At 45.7% G+C, this 18,819-nt stretch overlaps 1 protein-coding gene across 4 annotated transcripts in view; it reads left to right on the top strand.

Annotated features, from left to right (window-relative positions):
- Positions 1 to 18,819, top strand: part of FAM149B1 (family with sequence similarity 149 member B1) — a 342,707-nt gene that overhangs the window by 40,120 nt on the left and 283,768 nt on the right. The window lies entirely within an intron of this gene.

Here is an 18,819-nt window from a genome sequence, read left to right as displayed (position 1 = left end):
ACCTAACAAACCTCTTTGGCTCGCCTGCTCCCACTGACCACCTGCTGAGAGCAGGTAGCCATTGAAAGCATTAGGTTCCCCAACACCAGAAAAACCTGGGCAAAGTATCTGGATACTGTCCACCGTTCCCCCATTCCAAGAGTTCAACGTGTGACCCTGTTAACCTTTGGCGACATGCTGTCCTGATTCTTTAATTCTGGCTCTGATCTCTTCCAATGGAGTTAATGGGGAATTTGTAATGTGTCATATATCAAGGCATTTACTATAAATGCTCATGTGGTTTGCTGCATCCTAAATCTACTTATATTGACTTCTGGATACAAGTTCTCTAAAGCTTACATTCTCTTATGTCTCCTAAAGGAGAATTTTCTGCATCAATTTTCTACTGCAATTTTCATTGTGGAAATGTTTTTTCATACATTTTACAAGCAGGTTAAATAGCTTGGGTATGCTTCTTGACAAGGTCTATTTTCTTTTAAAATGTATACATCTTCTCGCCCCTGCTTATGCTTTCAACTTCCTTTCCTGCCCATTCTAAACAGACTCTTGGTCATAATCAGATGACAAGGAATAAGCTTGAAATTAGCAGGATGGAAAAACTGAGCATACTTAGATTTTGCAGAGCTTGTGGGTTCACTTTAAAAAGGTGCTGTTCCTTTCTTGCATATTGAGACATCCATAAGGTTACGTCTCTGTCCCAGGTTCATATGTCGAAATTCAAGGAGTCGTGGGTGTTCATGTGTGTGTCTGTGTGTACGTGTATAACAGAGGTTCAGTCGCCAGTCAGTCATGACTGACATCTCATTTAATAGGAAATCCCATTTAGCACCCTCATTAACATTGCACACTTTGAGCAATTGTCAATTAACATGGGTGAAACCGCATTTAACCATGACTTGTTGTGGGTAGAAGCGAGATGTTAAGTAATGTACAGTGAGATAAGATGGTAAGGTTACTTTTTACCACATTTCCCTTCCCCACCTTCATTTGTTAAGGTTGAATTTGAGACGCAAATGAGCGTATGTCTTATAACCTACCTGGATTTTGCTGAAATTTAGCAGCATTAGATATTAGTGTGTGCAGATGATTCTTTTAGACACTGCAGGTAAGTTAGAAGGTTTTTCGACTTTGTAATATATTGTAGCACAAACTAGGCTGCATATCTAATGTTTCAGATTTACTGCATGAACAACTTAAAGACCCATTTGTTTGTATGCTCATGGAAACCTATAAACAAACACATACCATATAGAATACATCTTAATCTGTGTACATTTCTTTCCGTGCTCTCTAACTCAAAGTTAAACTGGCCCAACAAGCCAAATAAAAACCACCTTTCTCATGTACCCCTGTGCAACAAAATGAAAAATTGACCTAGCTTTAAGCCACAAAAACTACTATTTGGAAGACAGAATTGGCCACTAGGAAAAAAAAAATAATCTCAGTTTTCATAACAGTAACAGTGACTGCCTTTCATTCAGTTTGGGCTTCATATGTAGCACAATCCTACTAAAAGTATCAAGGCTGCCCAAAAACAATAAGCTAGAGTGCATATGTAATGCTTCAGAATTACTACGTGAACAACTAAAAGACACAGCTATGGCCACATGATTATGTAAACCAATAAGCAAATATTTAACAAATACAATAGATAAAAAGAAATACATCACATTAAATCTGATTGCCACTCTGTAGTTAAAGTTAGTACTCCCAAAGATTGGAGTTCCTCCGATATAAGCTCCCTAATACCTTTCCCCCCACTTATCGAATCACCACCCGAATCCTTAAGGGAGTGAAATGTGTTGTTCCACCAATGCATTTTCCATAGACTATCATACTATTTGATGGCTGAATGGATTTGCATGAAGCTTGGCAGGATTATACATTATGGTGCAGAGATGATGGTTTTGGTTATTGCAGCTAAGGAGGGTAAGTATTTTTTAAGTCATAAGGCATTTAAACTGTGATATCTGTCACTGCGGTACTTTTGCGGAATTCAACGAAACTTTCTGAAACTACCACAGTAAATGGCCATAAACGTAGTAAAAATTTTTTTTTTTTAAATAATACATTTACCTACCTATTGCCACTTGAGTAAAGTGATAATAGGTAGGGACCTACTACTTCATTGTATCTGAGGCCCTAACTTTGAACACAGCCAAAGGGTGGTACAAACAATATAGCTGCCTTTTCATTTTCTAACAGCCATTGCCCAATTATATACATGTCTAGCTGCATTTTTGGATTATGGTATCCTTACCTAATTCATAGTGTCGTGTGGGCAATGCAATGCTTGAGTCAGATTTACAAAGGAATGCAAGGCCACCATGAGTGGCCCTGTGTTGATTGTTAAATCTGGAGAAATACAAGGCAGCACAATTCACTTTTTTGCATTACTCTGTGCACTATAATCTACATTGCTGCTAAATTTCACATACCTCCCTATGCCAGGCCACTGTAGCCACTCAGCTATATGCCATTCCATGCTATGCTATTTCACTGTACGCATTGCCACTGTAAGCCACTCCAGTCTACTGCACTCCTCTGTACGCCACTCTACTATACACTATTCCATTCTACAACATTCTAATGTACACCATTCCGCTCTATTCCACTGTATGCCAATCCACTCTTCAACACTCCACTTTACTCTGTTCCACTGTATGCCACTCCATTGTATGCTACTCCACTCGTTGCCACGCCAGTGTATGGCATTCCACCCTATGCCACTTCATTCTACGTTACCCCATTGGACCCCACTGTAATGTACACGCTCAACCGTATCCTATTACACTCTACCGCACTCCACTGTACACCACTTCAGTCTACACCACTCCAAAATACATTACTCCTCTGTACACTATTACTCTCTATACCACTCCACTGTACAACACTCCAGTCTGTGCCACTTTACTCTGTGCTATTACACTGTACACCACTCTGCGCCAGTCCACTCCACGCATTTACACTATAAGCAACGTCACTGTACGCCTCTTCAGTGCACACGACACCACCCTATGCCACCCCCCTCCAGTGTATGCCACTCCACTCTACCCTACTCCATTCTATGCTATTCCGTTAGACACCATTTCACTATATGCCATTACACTTGCCCTGTTCTAGTGTACGCCAATGCACCGTACGCTATTCCACTATGATATTCCAGTCTCTGACACATTGCTTCACACCATACAATCTACGTTATTCCACTGTACGCTATCTACACCACTTCATTCTATGCTACTCAATTGTACACCATTCCACTCTACACCTCTCCAGTCTAATCCACACCGCTATATGCTACTTGACTCTACCACACTCCTCTGTACGCTACTCCAGTCTACACCACTCAATGCTATGCTATTCCACTGCTTGCTTTTGTACTCCTCTGGACTCCACTCTACACTATTCCACTGTTCAACACTCCATTCTACGCTATTCCACTATGTGCAGCTTTAGTCTTTGCTCCTCTACTGTATGGTATTCCAATCTGCCGCACTCCACTGTACCCAACTCCACTGCATGCTATTATGCTCTGCCTCACCCTGCTATACACCACTCCAGTCTAAACCATTTCACTCTACACCACTAAACTATACTCTATTACAGCCTGCACCATTCCACCATACGCCACACCTGTCTAACCTACTCCACTCTACGCTATTCCACTTTATGCCACACTTCTGCACACTACTCCCCATCACTGAGGGGACTCTCCTCCACACTATCTAACTCCACTCTACAAAACTCTACTACACTCTGTGCCACTCTACTAGCCTCTACTCCACTCCGTCCCCTTACACTCCCCACTGTCCAAATTTCCACTCAACTGTGTGCCCGTACCCTCAATTGTACAACACTACTCCAATCTACAACAGTGTCCTATACTGTACGACACAGCTCTCCACTCTACTATATGAGACTCCATTCCAATTTATAACAGATTCTGCGACTCTATGCTACGCCACTTCAATGTATGCCACCTCACTCTATGCTAATCCACTGTACCCTACTCCACTCTATGCCACTCCACTGTGCGGTATTCCACTCCACGCTATTCCACTGTATGCTACTCCTCTTTACGGTAATCCACTCTATGCCACTACAGTGTACGCCCCTCCACTACATGCCGCTCTATTGTATGACATTCTTCTCCATTCTATATAACTCCACTCTATAAAAGTCTACCACACTTCAAAGCAGTCTAAGACATTCTACTCCACTCTATCCCTGTGCACTCCACTATCCAACTCTGTACTCCACTCTGCGCTTGTAAACTTTAATGTACAATACTCTATTTCACTATATGGCACTTGTCAATACGACACAGTACTCCACTGTACTGTACGAGAGCCTACTCCAGTTTATAACAGTTTACAACCTGTGCTACGCCATTACACTCCATGTCACTCTAGTCCACGACACAATAAACACTGTTTTGTACTTTACACTACGTTACAACACTTCATTTTACTCTACTCCACTGGACGAGACTTTACCTCACTCTTTGCTATTGTACAACAGTCCACTCTATGCAGCTCCACTGTTTTGCACACTATTGTACTCTATGCAACTCCACTCTACTACACTGTAAGCCATTCTCCAACACTTTACTCCTATCTATACCCATTTACTTCACATTGCTCCACTCTACGATTCTCCAGTCCACTATGCAACACTGTATGCAACTCTTTCTACTTCACTGCACCCCACTTTAGTCCACTCCACTCTGACACTGTACACCTCCCTACTTCACTGTATGCTACTCCATTCTATGACTCTCAGTGCCATTGTACTATAAAACACTGTATGCCAATCCACTGTACCACGCTCTACAGCAAAGTACTTTACTGTACACCACGCTACAAAAATCAATTGGACTGTATGCCACTCTACTCTACGTCACCTTCCAATACTGTACGACACCCCATTACACTCTATTGTACAACATGGTACTCCAATTTATGAACCTTTACTCAACTTTCTACTACTCCTCTGCACTCCATGCCACTGCAGTCTACAACTTGCCATTTCACGCTATGACACTTTACTCCACTCCAGTTTGCTCCACTCTACTCCACTTTTCCCAACTCTATACCACTGTACTGTACTCGGCTCTGCACCGCTCCACTGTCCAACACTCTACTCTATACAACTCCACTCTACAACACTGTACTACACTTTACCACTCTGACGCTTTACTCCAATCTTTGCCCATCCACTGGACACCAATGCGCAATGCTTTATAATAGTCAACAACATGTCATTCGGCTTCTTTCATAAATATGCCACTCCACATTCTCCTCCACTGTACTCTGACACTTCACTTGATGATACTTTACTCTACTCTGTGACACTCTACTTCACCCTAGTCCACTCTAAAACGCTACTCCACTCTGACAGTCTATGCACCCTACTCTTCTTTCGGCACACCATTCCACTGTACAACTTGCTGCTTCAACCTGTAATAATTGACTCTCAGGGTCAGATTGGTAAGGCGAGCATTTGGGCGATGGGCCGGTTTCTGAGTTGCTGATGTGGGCTGCTTTTTTTGGCAGCTGTCCATGCTTTTCAGATGCCGTCAGCAGCCCAGTGGGGTCCTGAGTGGCCTTTCAGGAGACCTGTAGTTGGAGGCAGGTATACTCTCTTATCCCCCTTTCACCAATGGGCCAGAGGTGTAATTCCCAGTCCTCGCTGGACCGGCCTGTTGATATAAAAAGTTGCCATGTGCTGGCTAAGGGCACTTTAATGTATGCAGATTGAACAGGGGCAGGGGACCGGAGAAGAATTGGCCTCTCTGATAATCATTTGTGGTTCACCAGTGTGAACTAACCTGTGCCCAAGGAGTGCTGGCAACCTTTGCATTTTTTTATTTTATTCAGTGAAATTAAGAAGACAAAAGTTAAACTTCAGTGTGTTCTTGAGAGATCTTTATAGCTAGACAGCAGGTTAATGTGCTCACTGCATGTTTCGTTTTTCATCATCAAAAGGTCACAGGTTCATTTAACGCCCCATAATTTCTGCTGGAATTTTTATACTGCATCAGAAGGTTTAAAAAGAGCATTGATCACTGCTCCGTCTTCAAATATAGCTTTTCTAATTTATACACTTTCATCGTTTTCTGCTCATCTTTCAATGGTGAATTTTTGAATGCCGCCTGGATGCAATAACAAAAAAAGTCACAGCAAGGTTAAAAAATACTGCCCATGCACAGGAATATATTTCACATGTTTTAAACCATATCCTGAATTATGGACCGTGCTTCTTGGAATGAATTCAGTTTTGCTTTTTTGGCCATGCCTTTTTTAGAGAACCACTCCCCATTGTCCTTCTTTTCATACTACTTAAAACACTGAAGCAGTGTTGTTTTGCAAACGCAAAGTGCAAATGTCGACCACTTTTTTGGGGTGCCCGGGCCTGTCTTTTTATCCCAGTCCAAACTTGTTGACTCCACTATACGAAACACCAGACCACTACACCCTACAACACTGTACTTCAATGTACGATACACTACTACACTCTGCTCTATTACAATCTACAGTACTCCAGTACATGACAATAGATTTAGCAAAACTCTCCTCCAATGTATTGTACAACACTCCACATAAATCTCCACTAGCGAAACACATTTTTAATGAAAACTTAAAAAATCTTTGGAGTTCAATTACAAATACCAAAGGTTAAGCTTAGTTATAGTTAGGAAAACATATTTTTCTTATACAAACCACTTCTAGTGTTGTCTGGTTAGCGAGCTTTGAAAGCGTGTGTAATGAGGTCCGCTACTTATAATAATCTTGAAGGTGGTGGATAAATTGTAAATCAAAGTTATAACTGTACCTTTAGAATTTAAGTTTGGGTATTATAAACTTGGTTTCTTTAGGGAAAATACGTTTTCCTAACTATAACTAAGCTTTAACGTTTGTTTTTTCATTTGAGATGTACTCTCTCTCTCTCAAAAGACAAAGGTTAAATGGACATTATAATTAGGTGAAAAGGTGAGAGCGCAAATTATAGTTATTTTAGGGAACAAGATATTGTTACTGGCGATAACTTTAAATGGTGAAATTCCGTGATTTGTGTCCTTTGGTCTTTTTTCAGTGAATTTCTATTCTTTTTTAATGTACAGTAAGATAGCTGTGTGAGGCGTGGGGTTGTGCGCAGGGCCTGGCCATGTAAGCACCCCCCACCCCTACACTCACAGATGGGTCTGGTCAGGCCAAGCATCCATCCACTCTGCGCACATGGACTTCAGCTGTACACTCCGTGGGGTTGGGTGTGATCAGGCCCTGCACCCAAAGTACCCCCTGCGGGCATTTATCCCCCTTTTGCACATGGCGTTCAGCTGTGAGAGGTTATGGGATAGGATATGCACTGCTGAGTATGATATAACAATATAATTGTTTTCAAAATATTAATAGGAGGCCTATTTGCTTAATCAATGGGTCAGCACATAAACATATATAAAGCAGACCTCTTGTCTAACTACCATAATAAAATGTATATTTCATAAATTCAATCATAGAAGGGTTTAATAAATGTGATTGTCATTATTTATTTTCAATCAAGTGAAAAAAAGATAACGTCTTTGATTTTATTTCTTTTTTTTAAACATTTTTCAGTCCACAAAGACCAGCCATAGAACCAACCACAAGTGGGCTCTGCGCTCCAGCTAAAGACCATACAGCTCCAGCTCAGGCTGCTTTTTAAAAACATGCTACGCTCTCTTGCAGTCAAGGAATTAATGACCCAGGAGACTTACTGCAGCCCTCCACTACATAAAAAAAAAAAAAAAAAATTGTAGATGCCCCTGTTAGGGGCACCACCAGTATCCCAAAAAATATTTTAAAAACTGCCTTTGCAGGGGATTTCTGGGGCCCTTCCAAGCTGGAGTAATGAATGTGAAAACAGTGGCGACTCTGCTCATTTAACATTCACTTTTTTTTTTTTTTTTTAGAGGGAGAGGTTAAACAATCCCCCTTGATGAGCCTTCTGTAGGCACCACGGACCTCGTCACTTCTGGGGGCAACATTTACTTTTTGTGGTGGGTGGGGTGTGCATGTCCCCCTATCCAAGGGTTCTATAGGAAACAGCGATCCTATCTCCAGGGGTCGATTTCTTTCTTTCTTTAAAAAAAAAAAAAAAAAGTTTGGAGGCATAGGGCCCCACTCCCCAACTACCCAAGGGACCCGGGGACCCCATCCCCTGGGCCTTTTTGTTTTTTGTTTTTTTGAGACTCTTTCAAGGGCCCGTGGACCCTATCCCCAAGGACCGATCAAAGCAGTGTCCTAGGCACCCCACCCTTTGAGACACTGCATGTCCGTGTCTGCAGGTATATGAGCGGGAAAAAGTAAAACCTCCTCCCTCATCTCTTGCCAGCAGGGAACACAGGTTTGCTCCCATCTGGCAGGAGCAGAGAAAAGCTTCTTCCGGCAGTGAGGAGCAACCTTCTACAGCCAGCTCCCGACTCACAGCAAAGGATGCAACCTCGGAAGCAGGTAGGGCCAAGGGCCTCCCTTCTCAGCCCCAAGGCCAGTAATTGCTGTGGGTGTCCCTGGTAGGCACTGGGTCACTCACACAACTGTTGCTTTTGCCCCGGGGCATTAAGGTTGCATGCCCCCTTCCCCATCAACAATTAAGTGGTCAGTCTTCGGGGCCTCATAATGGCTCAGGGAGTGGAACTGCACACTATCTCCACTAAACTTTAAGTTAAGGCATTCCCATGGGCCCTGGCCCAGCCTGTTTTTTTTTTTTTAGCAGGTGGGATACTCTGTGAATATGCTGTAAAATGTGTGTGTGTGTGTGTGTGTGTGTGTGTGTGTGTGTGTGTGTGTATATATATATATATATATATATATATATATTTTTTTTTTTTTTTTAAAAAGCCCCTCTCACCACCCCACTGCCCTTCACCAGGCCTAAGGCGGCAGTGTATCCCTACCCTGCCCCCCTATATTATTTTGCACTTATTTCCAGGATTGAGGACGGTGTTGCTGAGTCCTGAAATGGCTGCCATCACATCATTATTGATGTGGTGGCAGCCAATCTGATCCTATTTCTAGTTCCGTTTGCTCCGCAGATCCACTGCAGCGAGAAATTCGACATTTTTATTTTTCCTATGTTTCTAAAATTACTGAATAGATTTGCACCAAATCACAAAAAGCAAGCTTTCTGGAGCAAGATCTAACTTTTTGCCAAACTTGGTGTAATTCTGTTCAGCAGTTTTTGTGGCATTGCAGTTCAATTTTCCTATGGAAAAATTATTGGTGAAAACGTTTTGGGGGATCCTTCTTTTTCTGGTTTCCGCTTGACAGATCACGTTGGAATCTTTCAGCAAGGAGCTGCGGGAGATGATCTTTTTGTGAAAATGGGTGAATCACTGCCAAAGTTATTAGCAAACCAAAACATGCTTTTCCTATGGAAACATGGTTCTTACTATTACTACTCAGAGGCGCCTGTAGGAAAGTACCCTCTTTTTGGCATGGTTACCCTCACTTTTTGCCTGCTATCAGTATCCTTAGACTGTTTTCACTGGGATCCTGCTAATCAGGACCCCAGTGATTGTGCTCTCTCCCTTTAAATTTGGTTACCTAGGACTTTGAATACTCCACAATTGCCATACTGGTGCCCCCTTATAAGTCCCTATTATATGGTACTTAGGTACCCAGGGCATTCGGACACCAGGGGTTCCCTATGGGCTGTAGCATGTATTGTGTCTCCCATAGGAGCACATGCAAAATGTTTCTGCAGGCCTCTCATTGCAGCCTTTGTGAAAAGGTGCATGCACCCTTTAACCACAGGTCACTGCACGAGGTCACTGTAAGTCACTCCTATGGTAGGCCCTCCTAGCCCAGAGGGCAGGGTGCAGGTCCCTGTGTATGAGGGCACCCCTGCCTGAGCAGCGGTGCCCCTGCGAACACGAGTTCCATTGCACTGGACTTCGTAAGTGCGGGGAAGCCATTTTACCCATGTACTGGACACAGGTCTTCTGTGTCCAGCTACATAAGGGTAACTCCGGACCTGGGCATGTTTGGTGTTAAACATGTCAGAATCATACCCCAATACTGTTGCCAGTATTGGTTGAATGATTCCATGCACTCTGGAGGCTCCTTAGAGGACCCCCAGTATTGCTCCTACTAGGTATCTAGGGTTTCCCAGGCAGCCTGCACTGCTGCCACCCCTCACTCAGGTTTCTGCCCTCCTGCTGTTTGACTAGCTCAAGCAGGGGAAGGCAGAACGAAGGATTTCCTGTGAGAGAAGGAAGCAACACCCTCTCCAAGGTTTGGGAGGGGTAGCCTCCCCAAGCCACTGGTTTGCTTTGAAGGACACATTTGGTGCCTTTATTGCATAAACCGGTTTGCACCAGTCCAGGGACTCCCCGGTCCTTGTTCTGGTGCGAAACTGGACAAAGCAAGGGGTAGTGGCCACTCTCCTATCCATCACCACCCCAGGGGTGGTGCCCAGAGCTCCTCCAGGTGGCCACCTGATTCTGATCTTGAAACCAAGCTGTGCAGATGCCCTTGGGAGCATCTGAGTGGCCAGATCAGGCTAGTGACATCACAGCCCCCTCCTGATTGGTGGTCAGCTTGCTAGGGATCATACCCCCCCATTTGGGCTATTTAGGGACTCCATTGTGCGTGCGTCCTCAGATTCAACGTGTAGGACTCCACCAGGACTCCTCTGCATCGTTTACTTTAACTTCTGGCCACTGGAACTGCACCTGGACTCTTCAGGAACCCGCAAGGCTGCAACTCCAGCGACGACTTTGCTTTGCAACATTAACAATATTTCTCGCTTTCTTCCAGCAACTGCACCATTTCCCCAGCTGTGCATACTCGGAGGTCGATGAGATTTCAGGCTGCAACAATAAGCAAGAAGGAATCTCCCTTGGAGTGAAGGAGTCTCTCCTCTGCATCTGCAGGCACCTACACAACGACATCAGGCTGCGTGGATCTTCTCTCCTCTGGAACTTCGTGGATCCTGCATCACAGGTGGTGGTCTGGAGTGGTCTCCTTGATCCTCTCTGCCAGCTGTCCAACTTGGTAGATGGTGAGCCCTTGCCTCTCGTAGCAGGACAGTACCCCTGTGCACTATGACTCTTGCACTTACCAAGGCTTGTTGTCTCCTGTTCCAAGGGATCTTCAGGCTTCAATTAGCACCGGCCCCCAGCACTTCTACCTGCCAAGCACAGTCTCTTCTCTGCTGCTACAGCAACCTGGGACTCCTCTTGCACTGCAGCTACAGCTGCTGCCACCTCACACACAGGGTTCTGCCCTCCTGGGGTGCGAGCAGCTCAGTCCCAGAAAGGCAGAACAAAGAATTTCCTTTGGGAGCAGGGTGTTGCACCCTCTCCCTTTGGAAATAGGTGTTGCAGGCTGGGGAGGAGTAGCCGCTCTCAGCCTCTGGAAATGCTTAGAAGGGCACAGATGGTGCCCTCCTTTCATAAGCCAGTCTACACCAGTTCAGGGACCCCTTGTCCCCCGCTATGACGCGAAACTGGACAAAGGATAGGGGACCATTTCCCTATCCATCACCACCGTAGGGGGGGGTGCCCAGAGCTCCTCCAGTGTGTCCTAGACTTCAGCTTTCTTGCTTTGCAAGGTGTGGGGGCACTCTGGAGGGCTCTGAGTGGCCAGTGCCAGCAGGTGACGTCAGAGACCCCTCCTGATAGGTCCTTACCCCTCTCAGGGCTATTTAGGGTCTCTCCTGCAGGTTCTCTTCAGATTCTACTTGCAAGTTTCCAGCAGGAATCCTCTGCAACTACTACTTCATCCTCTGACCTCGGATCAACCGCAGACTGCTCCAGGAACCGCTGTATTAGCAACAAAGTATCCAGAAGGGCTACCTTTCCTCTGCAACTTCAGCTCCAGCCAGCAACTGCAACAGTTTCCACGGTGTGCACGCTCTGAGGACTCCCTGTCTTCACCCTGCACCAGAAGGACCGAAGAAATCCCCTGTGGGGTGATGGAGTCACTCCCCTGCTCCCGCAGGCACCTTCGAAGTCGATGACCGGTTCTCTCAGACTCCCCTCCTGGCGACGAGCTTGCTCCTTGGAACACAGACTGTCCTAAGGTCCTGCTGTCCCAATTTGGAGGAGGTAAGACCTTGCCTTACCCCAGAACGACAGTACCCCTGTGCACCACGTCTTCATCACCTCCTGAGGCCTCTGTGCACTAGTTGCAAAATTCCTTCGTGCACAGCCTGGCCCAGTCCCCAGCACTATCCTGCGACGGTCAACTCGCTGAGTTGCTCTTCGGCGGCGTGGGACCTTTCTTTGTAGTGCTGCACCAACCGCATTTTGCACCTTCTTTGTCCCCCTGTCCTGGGACTCCCGTTGGTGCTATTTGGTGTCTTGAGGGCTCTCTGAAGTGCTGAGAGCCCCCTCTTCCTCCTCACACAGAGTTGAGGCCCCCAGGTCCCTACCGGGTCCAGATAGCACCAACTTGATGCAAAACGCGACTTTGCCGGAACCAAGACTTGTTGGAGGAATCCAGCGCCAAAACTCTCCTGCATCCAACTTTACGACGCGGAACATCCAGTGCACATTGTAGGAACCCGCTGACATCTTCCCTGGGTGCATTTCTGCAGGCTTCGTCCAACCGGGGAATCTTCTTTTGCACCCTCTTCTGGGTTGGCAGGGGCTTCTGTCCTTCCTGGAACTTCTTTAAACTTCTGGACTTGGTCTCCTTCCTTTGCAGGTCTTCAGGTCCAGGAATCCACCATTTGTTGTTTGCAGTCTTGGTTGGTTACTGCAATATCTCTAATCACGACTTGTGGTGTGTCCGAAGGAAACTTGCAGTACTTTACTCCTGCTTTTCTGGGCTCTGGGGTGGGGTAATTTACTTACCTTTACTATGTTCTTACTCTCCCAGCGATTCTGCACACACTACACTTGTCTAGGGGGAAATTCGTGATTCACATTCCACTTTCTTAGTATATGGTTTGTGTTGCCCCTAGACCTATTTTCACCCATTGCATTCTATAGCATTTCCTATCGTTTGCACTCTCCCAAATCTAATTATTTACCTTTTTATGTGTCTAGTGTATATTTTGTGTATAATCCTTACCTCCAGAAGGAGTATTGCCTCTAAGATATTTTTGGTACTGTGTTATCCAAATAATCGATCTTTATTTTTTGTAACACTGAGTATTGTCTTTACTTGTGTATAAGTACTGTGTAACTATAAGTGGTATTGCATGAGCTTTGCATGTCTCCTATTTCAGCTTAAGCTGCTCTGCTATAGCTACCTCTATCAACCTAAAAGCTGCTAGAACACTACTACATTTCACTAATAAGGGATAACTGGACCTGGTATAAGGTGTAAGTACCCAAGGTACCCACTACAAACCAGGCCAGCCTCCTGCACTATGTTGTTAATTAGTGCTGTGCAATGTGAATTCTGTATAGCGTATGTAGGTGTCTGGCTGTTTGTGTCTGTAATCTAAGACTATTCTAGAAGAATGGTTTGGTTTTACAACTGGGAATAACAGGTTATTCATTGCAGAGTCACAGGGCTCAGTTACTCACTGATATTGAAGCTGAGTGAGGATCTCCCTCACTGAGGCTTTTGCTTTGTGTTTAACAGGATATTGTGGCTGAGGTTGGAGTGTAGAACTGATAGGTATAACATGACAAGGAGAGTCCTTGTCCCAAACTGCATGATTGTGGTACAACGCAGGTGCCTGCGCCAAAGTCCGATTGACAGCGTAGGCTTCCCTTACTGCCTCCGGAACAAGATCCGAGAAAGAAGGCAAATTGACACCTTCCCCATGCAGGAGCTTACGGACATGCTAGAGTGACAAGTCCCTTTCGGCCAGCAGGATATCATAACGAAGTTCATCCTAACATATCACACCAATGGTGCGCTCTACATCTCCCTCAATTTGGATATTTACATCATAAACCTTGTCGGGTGGGAGAACGCACCCGTCCGCAGTCTCATCTGCAATTAAATCACTAGTTGCTCCCGCATCCAGATGATCTTTCAGACTCTGGCGACTTTGTGACCTCTGCTGTGCTGTCTAGCAGAGTCACTGCCCACGTCTTGTTCTTCAGCAATGTTCTCAAGTGTACTGGCATTTTTAATTGACAGTGCTGCCACCTTTTTCTTTTAAAACTATGGCTTTTTGCTGTGGAGGCTTTTCTTCTTTTTTGTCTGAAGACTGTGTGGGTTCTTTCTTCTGTTTCACCAATTCAGGACGTCTATCAGGGCAAGCCCCTCTCTCACTACGTCTATCCGGTGTGTCCTGAAAGGAACAAGAGGGACATGAATCAGAATATCTGTCAGGAGCTTTTATATTTTCTGTATTTCCGAGAGTATATCTCCTTTCGGAGTTCTCCGGATGTGGAGAATCTGCTCTCTGATTAGGTCAATCTTGAAATTGCTTTTGTTTATACCAGCGCTTCTTAGAACCCTCCTGTGCTTGTTTGGTACCTTCCTTAGGGGTGGTACTCCATAATTCAAGCTTCTTCGGCTTGGCTCCCAATTAATCCGTTCCTATACTGGTATAGGTGTCGGAAATAATTTTTAGTAGCTCTTTCTCCAGGTCCAAATGTGGAATCTCTCGGAGGCGCTGGCGTAGAGCCAGTGCTACTGCTTCCTCTTTGATATTACTGAGTATAATTGAGGAGACTGCATCAAAATTACGAATTTATTTCATCCCCAAATCTAGGGCTGGAGCAGCCCCATGCTCATTCTGAATCTGTTTTAAAACTTCTGATAAATTGGCAAGTGTTGAGGTACCATGTGTGATAGTGTAAATTGCAACGAAGACTGTACCCCATGTGGTGCAATCATCCACCAAGGGAACCAATCCAACGGGCAAGCACATTGTGAGAATTCTATGTTTATTCTGTGGCCCGTATAGGGAAACACAGCTACCAGCTGATTTATTTTATGGACTATCCCGAAAGGTATTTTCTCCCATTCTGTGGGTATGTTACCCATGATAGAATGTACTGTTTGTGGATTAATCCCAGTAGCCAATTGATATCCAGCAGGTGCTAGTGGTGCTGGACGCGCTGGTGTAGTGTTCAACGTTTGCATTAAGAACTGAACAAGTCGGCGTGGCTTCGGGCGTCAAGATGGCCACTGGAACTGCACCTGGACTCTTCAGGAACCCGCAAGGCTGCAACTCCAGCGACGACTTTGCTTTGCAACGTTAACAATATTTCTCGCCTTCTTCCAGCAACTGCACCATTTCCCCAGCTGTGCATACTCGGGGGTAGATGAGACTTCAGGCTGCACCAATAAGCAAGAAGGAATCTCCCTTGGAGTGAAGGAGTCACTCCTCTGCATCTGCAGGCACCTACAGCAACGACGTCAGGCTGCGTGGATCTTCTCTCCTCTGGAACTTCGTGGATCCTGCATCACAGGTGGTGGTCTGGAGTGGTCTCCTTGATCCTCTCTGCCAGCTGTCCAACTTGGTAGATGGTGAGCCCTTGCCTCTCGTAGCAGGACAGTACCCCTGTGCACTATGACTCTTGCACTTACCAAGGCTTGTTGTCTCCTGTTCCAAGGGATCTTCAGGCTTCAATTAGCACCGGCCCCCAGCACTTCTACCTGCCAAGCACAGTCTCTTCTCTGCTGCTACAGCAACATGGGACTCCTCTTGAACTGCAGCTACAGCTGCTGCCACCTCACACACAGGGTTCTGCCCTCCTGGGGTGCGAGCAGCTCAGTCCCAGAAAGGCAGAACAAAGCATTTTCTTTGGGAGCAGGGTGTTGCACCCTCTCCCTTTGGAAATAGGTGTTACAGGCTGGGGAGGAGTAGCCGCTCCCAGCCTCTGGAAATGCTTAGAAGGGCACAGATGGTGCCCTCCTTTTATAAGCCAGTCTACACCAGTTCAGGGACCCCTTGTCCCCCGCTATGACGCGAAACTGGACAAAGGATAAGGGACCATTCCCCCATCCATCACCACCGTAGGGGGGGTGTCCAGAGCTCCTCCAGTGTGTCCTAGACTTCAGCTTTCTTGCTTTGCAAGGTGTGGGGGCACTCTGGAGGGCTCTGAGTGGCCAGTGCCAGCAGGTGACATCAGAGACCCCTCCTGATAGGTCCTTACCCCTCTTAGGGCTATTTAGGGTGTCTCCTGCAGGTTCTCTTCAGATTCTACTTGCAAGTTTCCAGCAGGAATCCTCTGCAACTACTACTTCATCCTCTGACCTTGGATCAACCCCAGACTGCTCCAGGAACCGCTGTATTAGCAACAAAGTATCCAGAAGGGCTACTTTTCCTCTGCAATTTCAGCTCCAGCCAGCAACTGCAACAGTTTCCACGGTGTGCACGCTCTGAGGACTCCCTGTCTTCACCCTGCACCAGAAGGACCGAAGAAATCCCCTGTGGGGTGACGGAGTCACTCCCAGGCTCCCGCAGGCACCTTCGAAGTCGATGACCGGTTCTCTTGGACTCCCCTCCTGGCGACGAGCTTGCTCCTTGGAACACAGACAGTCCTAAGGTCCTGCTGTCCCAATTTGGAGGAGGTAAGACCTTGCCTTACCCCAGAACGACAGTACCCCTGTGCACCACGTCTTCATCACTTCCTGAGGCCTCTGTGCACTAGTTGCAAAATTCCTTCGTGCACAGCCTGGCCCAGTCCCCAGCACTCTATCCTGCGACGGTCAACTCGCTGAGTTGCTCTTCGGCGGCGTGGGACCTTTCTTTGTAGTGCTGCACCAACCGCATTTTGCACCTCCTTTGTCCCCCTGTCCTGGGACTCCCGTTAGTGCTATTTGGTGTCCTGAGGGCTCTCTGAAGTGCTGAGAGCCCCCTCTTCCTCCTCACACAGAGTTGAGGCCCCCAGGTCCCTACCGGGTCCAGATAGCACCAACTTGATGCAAAATGCGACTTTGCCGGAACCAAGACTTGTTGGAGGAATCCAGCGCCAAAACTCTCCTGCATCCAACTTTACGACGTGGAACATCCAGTGCACATTGTAGGAACCCGCTGACATCTTCCCTGGGTGCATTTCTGCAGTCTTCGTCCAACCGGGGAATCTTCTTTTGCACCCTCTTCTGGGTTGGCAGGGGCTTCTGTCCTTCCTGGAACTTCTTTAAACTTCTGGACTTGGTCTCCTTCCTTTGCAGGTCTTCAGGTCCAGGAATCCACCATTTGTTGTTTGCAGTCTTGGTTGGTTACTGCAATATCTCTAATCACGACTTGTAGTGTGTCCGAAGGAAACTTGCAGTACTTTACTCCTGCTTTTCTGGGCTCTGGGGTGGGGTAATTTACTTACCTTTACTGTATTCTTACTCTCCCAGCGATTCTGCACACACTACACGTGTCTAGGGGGAAATTCGTGATTCACATTCCACTTTCTTAGTATATGGTTTGTGTTGCCCCTAGACCTATTTTCACCCATTGCATTCTATAGCATTTCCTATTGTTTGCACTCTCCCAAATCTAATTATTTACCTTTTTATGTGTCTAGTGTATATTTTGTGTATAATCCTTACCTCCAGAAGGAGTATTGCCTCTAAGATATTTTTGGTACTGTGTTATCCAAATAATCGACCTTTATTTTTTGTAACACTGAGTATTGTCTTTACTTGTGTATAAGTACTGTGTAACTATAAGTGGTATTGCATGAGCTTTGCATGTCTCCTATTTCAGCCTAAGCTGCTCTGCTATAGCTACCTCTATCAACCTAAAAGCTGCTAGAACACTACTACATTTCACTAATAAGGAATAACTGGACCTGGTATAAGGTGTAAGTACCCAAGGTACCCACTACAAACCAGGCCAGCCTCCTGCACTATGTTGTTAATTAGTGCTGTGCAATGTGAATTTTGTATAGCGTATGTAGGTGTATGGCTGTTTGTGTCTGTAATCTAAGACTATTCTAGAAGAATGGTTTGGTTTTACAACTGGGAATAACAGGTTATTCATTGCAGAGTCACAGGGCTCAGTTACTCACTGAAATTAAAGCTGAGTGAGGATCTCCCTCACTGAGGCTTTTGCTTTGTGTTTAACAGGATATTGTGGCCAAGGTTGGAGTGTAGAACTGATAGGTATAACATGACAAGGAGAGTCCTTGTCCCAAACTACATGATTGTGGTACAATGCAGGTGCCTGTGCCAAAGTCCGATTGACAGCGTAGGCTTCCCTTACTGCCTCCGGAACAAGATCCGAGAAAGAAAGCAAAATGACACCTTCCCCATGCAGGAGCTTACGGACATGCTAGAGTGACAAGTCCCTTTCGGCCAGCAGGATATCATAACGAAGTTCACCCTAACATATCACACCAATGGTGCGCTCTACATCTCCCTCAATTTGGATATTTAAATCATAAACCTTGTCGGGTGGGAGAACGCACCCGTCCGCAGTCTCATCTGCAATTAAATCACTAGTTGCTCCCGCATCCAGATGATCTTTCAGACTCTGGCGACTTTGTGACCTCTGCTGTGCTGTCTAGCAGAGTCACTGCCCACGTCTTGTTCTTCAGCAATGTTCTCAAGTGTACTGGCATTTTTAATTGAGAGTGCTGCCACCTTTTTCTTTTAAAACTGTGGCTTTTGCTGTGGAGACTTTTCTTCTTTTTTGTCTGAAGACCTTGTGGATTCTTTCTTCTGTTTCACCAATTCAGGACGTCGATCAGGGCGAGCCCCTCTCTCACTACGTCTATCCGGTGTGTCCTGAAAGGAACAAGAGGGACATGAATCAGAATATGTCAGGAGCTTTTTTTATTTTCTGTATTTCTGAGAGTATATCTCCTTTCGGAGTTCTCCGGATGTGGAGAATCTGCTCACTGATTAGGTCAATCTTTAAATTGCTTTTGTTTATACCAGCGCTTCTTAGAACCCTCCTGTGCTTGTTTGGTACCTT

The sequence above is a fragment of the Pleurodeles waltl genome, chromosome 6 (assembly GCF_031143425.1).
Source record: "Pleurodeles waltl isolate 20211129_DDA chromosome 6, aPleWal1.hap1.20221129, whole genome shotgun sequence".
Classification (NCBI taxonomy): domain Eukaryota; kingdom Metazoa; phylum Chordata; class Amphibia; order Caudata; family Salamandridae; genus Pleurodeles; species Pleurodeles waltl.
Note: the sequence above shows the minus strand (reverse complement) of the source record. Positions and strands in the feature narration are given on the sequence as shown.